This window comes from Orycteropus afer, unplaced genomic scaffold (genome assembly GCF_000298275.1).
Source record: "Orycteropus afer afer isolate SDZICR_OR568_19922 unplaced genomic scaffold, OryAfe1.0 scaffold00470, whole genome shotgun sequence".
Taxonomy (NCBI): Eukaryota; Metazoa; Chordata; class Mammalia; order Tubulidentata; family Orycteropodidae; genus Orycteropus; species Orycteropus afer.
In genome coordinates this window covers 2,290,919-2,299,136 of record NW_006922057.1, presented here as the reverse complement: position 1 = coordinate 2,299,136, position 8,218 = coordinate 2,290,919, and positions in this window count along the sequence as shown.

Genomic DNA, 8,218 nt, shown 5'->3' with positions numbered 1-8,218 from the left:
TTCTCTGTCCAAAGGATCACTTCCAGCATCTTTTGTAAAGTTGGTTTGATTTTAATCAATTATCTTGGTTTTTGTTTATTGGAAATGCCCTAATTTCACCATCATATTTGAGGGGCAATTTTGCTAGGTATATAATTCTTGTTAGGAGCTCTGGTGGCATAGTGCCTAAGCCATTTGACTGCTAACCAGAAGGCTGGAGGCTCAAACTCACCAGCCACTTCTTGGAAGGAAGATTGGGAAATCTACTTCTGTAGAGATACTACCTCAGAAACCCAAGGAGGGATCACTATGAGTTTGGACCAACTTGATAGCAGTGAGTTTGGTGCCCTCAGGATAGCTTTTTTCACTGTTTTTCTTTCCAGTCATCAGCCACCAGTGCATTTGCCCATGAAATCCTTGGCAAGTAGAGCCAATTCTTATATTGCTGCCTAGATCAGAATGCCACTTGTAAATACTCAAATTGGTTGTGCTACCAAGACAGCTGACAGTCCAGAGCTCCGTTTGTCTCCTTATTCAGTATTTTCATTCAGATTCTTCTGCTAATTGCTATTTAATACAGTTCTTTATCCTTCTCTTCAAAGCTCAGGGTTCCAGGATTATCTTATATATCTGTTTCAATTGGTTTCTTTAATTTAGAGGGCCTGTGTAGCTTGTAGCTTGTAGCTGCACATCTTGTCTGCCTATTCCACCATTCTGCTAGAAGTTTTTTAAGATATATTTTAAAAATAATGGTGAAGTTATAAAGTGTGTAACAGAGGAAGAATTACTGTAAAGCTAATAAATCTTAAGTTTTAGAGCACCTCATTAACATGGGCCCCTTGCAAGACTTGTAAAGAGCCCTAACAATTTAAGCACATCTTTTCAATAGCAACATATTATAATCCAACTTCTTTTATTGGCTACATAGGATTTCATTGCATGGCTTTTCTTTTTGGGATGATGGAAATGTTCTATATCTTCATGGGATAGTAGTGGCATGGATGTATACAATTGCAATGAATATTTAAAATGACCAAAACCAAAATAAAAAAAAAGAAAATACCATGGCTTGGGCCAGGCACACTTTAATCTTCAAAGTTACATCTTTGTTCTGAAAAACTTCAAAGAGGTTTGTGCAACAAATTTGCTCAGTGCGATAGATCATTTGATTTCTTGACTGCTGCTTTCATGGGCATTGATTGTGGATCCAAGTAAAATAAAATGCTTGAGGGTAAATACATGTTAACTCATGTGAAGGGGTGGGGGAGGGATAAAGAAAACCCTATTAAGCACAGAAAGAAAATTAAAAATAATAATTAAAAAGAGCAGGAGGTGGTGGAGGTGGGAAAAGAGTAGCAGGAAGGCTGTGTTTTAATTTTCCATGAGGGAAAGACAATACCTAATGTCTTGTTGTTGTTATTGTTATGTACTGTTGAGTCGGCCCTGACTCATAGCCACCCCTTCTTGGGTTTCTGAGGTGGTAGCACTAGTCCTGATGCCTAAATATGAAAAATAAGCATTGATGGTTCAGTGTCAGAATTCCAACTTCCATGTGGGAGACCCAGATTCAGTTCTCAGCCAGTGCACCTCATGTGCAGCCAACACTCTCATCTGTCAGTGAAGCTGGTGTGTTGCTATAATGCTGAAAAAGTTTCAATGGGTAGCATAGTGCCTAAAGCACTTGACTGATAACCAGAAGGCTGGCAGTTCAAACCCACCAGCCGCTCCTTGGAAGGAAAGTTGGGCAAACCACTACCATTGTAATATTGCCTCAGAAACCCACGAAGGAGTTGCTATGAGTTGGGTCTGACTTGACGGCAAATAACAACAACAACAAGACTAAGATGGATAAAGGAAAAAAGGCCTGACAATCTACTTCCAAAACTAAGCCATTGAAAACTCTGTGGATCAAAAGAGTCCAATCTGCAACCATTCATGAGGACTGGGCAGCATTTTGTTCCATGCATGAGGTTACCATGAATTGAGGGCAACCCAACAGCAGCTACAGCAATAACAACATGAGTTATCTATGCTCTTTTCTCCTGATTCAATGCCCCTGGAAACTATGTGTGAAGATGTTGATATTATAAAAGGGCAGAGACTCCATCAGCCTAGTTCCCTAATTGACTGTGTGCAGCAGGATCTCCTGTTGACCTGAGCATTTTATATCCACTATCCTTAATCTTGTAGCGAAATGGGCCACTCATTCTACAGATATTGCATGAGTACCTTCTAGGTGAGGGTGCAGTTTTGAACTCTTGGGAAAGTTTACCGTTCTCAAAAAGTTTACATTCCCATGGGAAGGTGGCAAATGACAATAAACAAAACCACATTTAAATAAACAAGAGGAGTTCAAATGGTATGTACCAGGGAGAAACTATAATAGGGAAATATGATAGCATGACCAGTCATATGACCTCTCTGAGAAGGTGATATTTGCTCTGAAACCGAAGTAGTTGAAGGAGCCAGACATAGGAAGACCATGGGGAAACATTCAATAGAGAGCATGTTGTCGTTATGTACCTTCGAGTTGGACTCGACTCATAGCGACCCCTCCTTGGGTTTCCAAGGCAGTATCGCTACAGAAGTAGATTGCCCAGCCTTCCTTCTGAGGAATGGCTGGTGGGTTTGAACCGCCAGCCTTCTGGTTAGCAGTCAAGTACCTTAGGCACGATGCTACTAGAGCTCCTAATAGAGAGCACAGCAAGTGCAAAAAGGCTTGAGGCTGATGTTTTTCAAGGAACAGATGGCTGGCTGGTGTGATAGAAGATTAATGTGTAAGGGGAAGGGTGATGGAGGATGAGGTCAGAGACAGGCAGATCATGAAGTGAGGCAGCCTGTGCATTCCTTGTGACACTAGATACTGACTGGCCTGAGGCCTTGTCCCACATTTCTTAAGATTATGTGTAAGAGCTGACTCTTTTATGGAGCATGGGAAAAAAATTTAGTCAAGAAACCCACAGAAGGTATCTTAAGATAAAGCCAGGTAGAAATGGCTTGAGAAGCCAGAGCTGCCTCTGCTTAGCCATGTAGGTGCAGTGTGGAAAATCTTCACCTGAAAGTGAACTTGTGATAACTGAAAAACACACCCCAGGAAACCATGATATTGCACCCCCACTAGTATTAATTTAGCTCTTAAAATGCAATTATTTACCATGTCATGAAACATATATGCATGACTTCTTTGTTTCAATGCATATAAAAATAGACGTGATCTGTTCAGGGAACTGAATCTGAGGTGGAGTCCTCTGAGTTCCTTGCCTGTGCACCTGCAATAAATGCACTTTACTCTCTTCACCTTGGTGTTCTCCTGGTTGATTCAGGAGCTAACCTGGGCAGGACCCTTTTGCAGCATTTTTCTGCAGCAGAAGAACTTTATTGGTTATAATGAGTTTGAATTCTGTTCTAAGTACAGTGGGGAGTCTTGAGAGAATGTTAAGAAGGAAAGAGACTTGATCCAATTGAGTTAATATATTCTTTTGATTATTTAATTTTGAAACAATAGAGAAAGAAACTGTCAACCATTGCTGGTAGGACAGTAAAATGGTGCAGCCACTACAGAAAATAGGTTGGTGGTTCCTCAACAAGTTGAACATAGAACTACTATGTTGTTGTTGTTGTTGTTATGTGCCGTCGAGTCGGCCCCGACTCATATGACACAGTAATTCCAATCCTAGGTACATACCCACAAGAAATGATGACAGGAATGCAAACAGAAACTTGCATAACAATGGTAGCATAGTGCCTAAGGCATTTGACTGCTAACCAGAAGGCTGGTAGTTCAAGCCGCTCCTCAGAAGGAAGGTTGGACAATCTACTTCCATAGTGATACCACCTCAGAAACACAAGGAGGGGTAATTATGAGTCAGATCCAACTGGATGGGAATGCACAAGTGTGTGTGTGTGTTTGTTGTAGCAATTTCCTTGTAGCATTTTTCACAATAGCCAAGAGGTTAAAAAAAAATCAAAATGTTCATCAACAGATAAATGGGAAAACATAATGTTGTATCTACGTACAATAGAATATTATGCAGCCATAAAGAGGAATGAAGTTCTGATGTATGCCACAACTTGGATGAACCTTGAAAAGATTATGTTGAGTAAAACAAGTCAGTTGCAAAAGTACAAATACTGCATGAGTTCACTTACATGAAATATGCAAATATGTTGTTGTTGGTAGGTGCCGTTGAGTCAGCTCCAACTCATAGTGACCCGAAGGACAACAGAAAAAAACACTGCCCAGTCCTGTGCCATCCTCACTTCCTGCCTATTATTGCAGCCACTATGTTAATCCATTTCATTGAGAGTCTTCCCATTTTTTGCTGACCCTCCACTTTATCAAGCATGATATCCTTCTCCAGGGACTTGTCTCTTTTGAAAAAGTGACTAAAGTAGGTGACATGAAGTCTGGCCATTCTTACTTCTAAGGAGCATTCTAGCTGCACTTCTTCCAGGGCAGATTTGTTCATTCTTTTGGTAGTCCATGGTTACCATGGATGAGAGGGAGGGGGAAGGGAGGAGTTTTTATCTGGGGAGCAGTGAGTTTGTGTTAATGGTGGTGGAATATTTTTAAAAAAGGATAGTGTTAATGGTGGCAGACAGACAGGGTTACATACTTAAGGGCACAGGGAGGGGGTCACAAGGAAGGGAGGGGAGGAATATGAGTTAGGGTTGGGGATGGTAATTGGGGCATGAAATAAAATATACATGAACTTCTGAAAGTAAAACAAATTCTGCTCTGTAAACTTGCACCCAAAGTAAACACACACACACACACAATGGCAAAGCATGAAAAATGTAATCAGTGTTATTGAATTGCAAATGTGGACATGTATTAGCAAATGTTTTAGTCTGTATATTTTCACCACAATAAAAAAAATACAGAAAAGTAGAAATTTCCATAAAGATATGGTCATATATGGGAGCTCTGGTGGCATAGTGCCTAAGGCATTTGACTGCTAACTAGAAGGCTGGTGGTTCAAACCCACCAGCCACTCTTCAGAAGGAAGGTTGGGCAATCTACTTCCGTAGTGATACTGCCCCAGAAACCCAAAGAGGGGTCGCTATGAGTCGTATGCAACTTGATGGCAGTGGTTTGGTTTGTATGGTCATATATACGTTTTAGAAAGCCCACTGTGGCTGCTCTGTGGAGAAAATATTAAATGGAGCAAGAACGGATGTGGGGATACCATTTAGAAGGCTACTGCAATAGTCCATGTAAGCAGTGATGGCAGCCTGGAAGAGAGCAGTGACACTGGGATGGTGAGCAGTAAATGGCTGTGGGATGGATTTTTGAGGTACCATTAGGAGGAGTTACTGATGATTTGGATAGAGAGAATGAAGAGAGGAAGCAAAGATGATTCTCATGCTTTTGCCTGTAGATGTTGAATACAAAGAAACTGAGGCTTATGCCAATTGATCTTGTGCTCTAAGGCTATGATCCTGAGCACCCATTCCCTCCAGTTGTTTGGTTATGGCTGAGAAGTTTTCATAACTTTGCCCCATATATGCTCTACTATATTCATGGATATATTTGAAGCATATCTAAATACATGTACATCCTCTATCAAGCCTATGTATATTTGTGTGCATAGTCCTGTTCACCCTCCCATACCTATTCAGCTCGCATGTTGTAAAAAAGAGCATGGTGACAGCGTCTGACCTTCTATAATTTCTCAAGGGGGAAGAAAGATTAATATCAACAAATGAAAGCTAATTCCTATGAGGTGGAGGTCATACATGCCACCACCCGCCCACCTTTTTACCAATTCTGATACCAGCCGTCCCTCCCATGGTACTCTTGACTTCTCTGGTGGGTTTGATAATTCACTGCAATGGCCACACATAACTCACAGACAATACTCATGATAATGAGCTTTATTAGGAAAGTAACAGTTATAATTCAGGATCAAGAATGCTCAGGATATAGTTTTTTGATCAGGACAATTTCTTAGCTGCAGGCATGCTCCTCTCTGACTTTGGTATCTGCCCTGCTTGGGAAAGTGTTACAAAGCTCTTTTAGCTGTACTGATAGGTGTCTAGAGAGGCACCCCACTCCACTATCAAGCCTCCTGTAGGAAGGCACTCTACTTTCTCACCTTGTGAGCTGGGAAGCCTGCTGCTCTGTCTCATGCAGGTCTCTTGGTTCTGCTACCTCTGCTGCTGCCATTTCTCTGCTGCTGCTCCTTGCAGTTTCTGGTGTCACAGCTCTCTGTTTCCTGGAATGAAGAATTTCAGCACAGGGATCTCAGGTCCAAAGGACCACTCCACTCCTGTCTTTTCTTTCTTGATGGTAGTGAGATCCCTCCTTTCTGCCTTTAAGCCAAGACTGATGGCTAGACTGACCAATCCTCACATTAGGGTTATGTACACCTTATTTCTATGGTCTCACCCCCACAAAGGTACCAAGTACCCTATTTACATTATTAACAAGCTATCCAATCCCATGACTTGGAAAATGGCGTCTCTCCTATAGTGCACATGCTAGTCCCCTCTAGCATCTTAGTGCCTGAAAAACTAGGTGCAGCAGTTTGAAGCAGGGAATCTGGTGCTCTGAACAGTTAATTAAGTCAGAGTATGCCAAAATCAGGGGAGTAGGATTAGAAAGGAGAAAAGGGCAGTGCAATTACCCAGAGGGACAAAAACAACAACAACAACAACAACAACAAAAAGAAAACCAAACAGGTGAACCTGCCGTATGGCATGACAACTGGCTGTGAGACAGGGTATTGGAGGGCTCCCTGGGGCAGTGGAGAGAACACATCACACTGGAGGAGCTGCGGCCACTCCATGGGTCTATCTTCAGCCCCTGCTTTTATTGGTGAATGTTCTGGTTACCTAGTGCAGCTCTGACAAGAATATACCACAAATGGGATGGCCTTAACAAGCAGGAATTTATTCTCTTACAGTTTGGAGGCTTTATGTCCAAGTTAAAAGTGCCAGGCTCTAGGGGCTGGGTGAAAGCCCCTCAACCTTGGGGTCTAGCTCTGCCTCCTGCTCCTGGCCCGCTGGAGCTAGAGGTGTTTCTTCACTCAGACAGCTGCTGGCTGCTGAGGCTGAAAAACCCAAAGTTAACAAATAAAATAGCACAGTCCTGATGTTACCAAACCACATGGCAGGCCATTATTTCAAGTCCATTGTAAGTCCCCAGGTCAGCAGAGCATGGCAGGCTGCTGAACAATGACGTGGCTATATACAGGGTCCAAGTGTGCCATAAGCTAGAGACTATTCCCAAAGCTGCTTCTTATATACAGGAAGCAGACCACATCCCAAAGGCAGCTACTCAGCTGCATGTGGTAGATCCCACCATGGAGTTAATTACCAGTCTCATCATGGGAAATAACTACCACAAGCTGCCCATCCACTCAATCAGGTCCAGCCAAGTCAACATACAAATTTAATTACCACAGTAAACTTGGGACCACTGGCAGGGAGCAGAGACCCCTCTGGCTCTGGGTGCTGCTGAAGTGGGAGCAGAGAGGAGAATTATGCCACAAGTGGGCAGGCCCTGGGATGAACTTCTGTCATGGATCGGGACAGTTATCCTAGGTCAGCTTTTTGGCACAGAGGGGCCAAGAGAGCAGGGTTTTTGCAGCTGTCTGAACCTGGTGGAAAATGGCAAGGTCCTAACAATTGGAGTCTTTGCTGAACTTGAGCTGCCGGCCTGTGAGTAATAGTATAATGTCATCATTAGCAGCCCACTCAAAGCCCTAGAAACTGCTCCTGGCACCTTGGAGCTTTTTCTTTCTTTCTTTTTCTTTCCTTCCTCCTGTTGCTACCTCTTCCCTGCCTCATCCAATAGAAAAATCACATTCAGCCACCATAACACTGCTATCTCAAATCATAAACTCACTTCAAGACAAACAGAAACCTGCATCCATATTCTACACAGTGGTTCCATCATCTCAAAGAAAACTACACTGCAACCCAGCACACCTGAATTAATAACCAAAAATAAAAAATACACCACCTCCACCTTTGCAAAAATATTAAATCATAAAATAAAGACAAAACAAATCAATACATAACTAACAGTTAAAAACAACTTCAAAATGTCTAGGAAACAATAGGCAACTTCAAATCAAACAAAAAACAGGATAAGACAATAGAAGTAAAATCAAACAAAAGTCTCATTAAACATGGAGGATGAGGAGGCAATAGAATTATCTGAGAAAGAATTTAAAAGGTATGTTTATAGAACTCTACAAGAACTTAAGGAAATACCAAACAGAAACAAGGA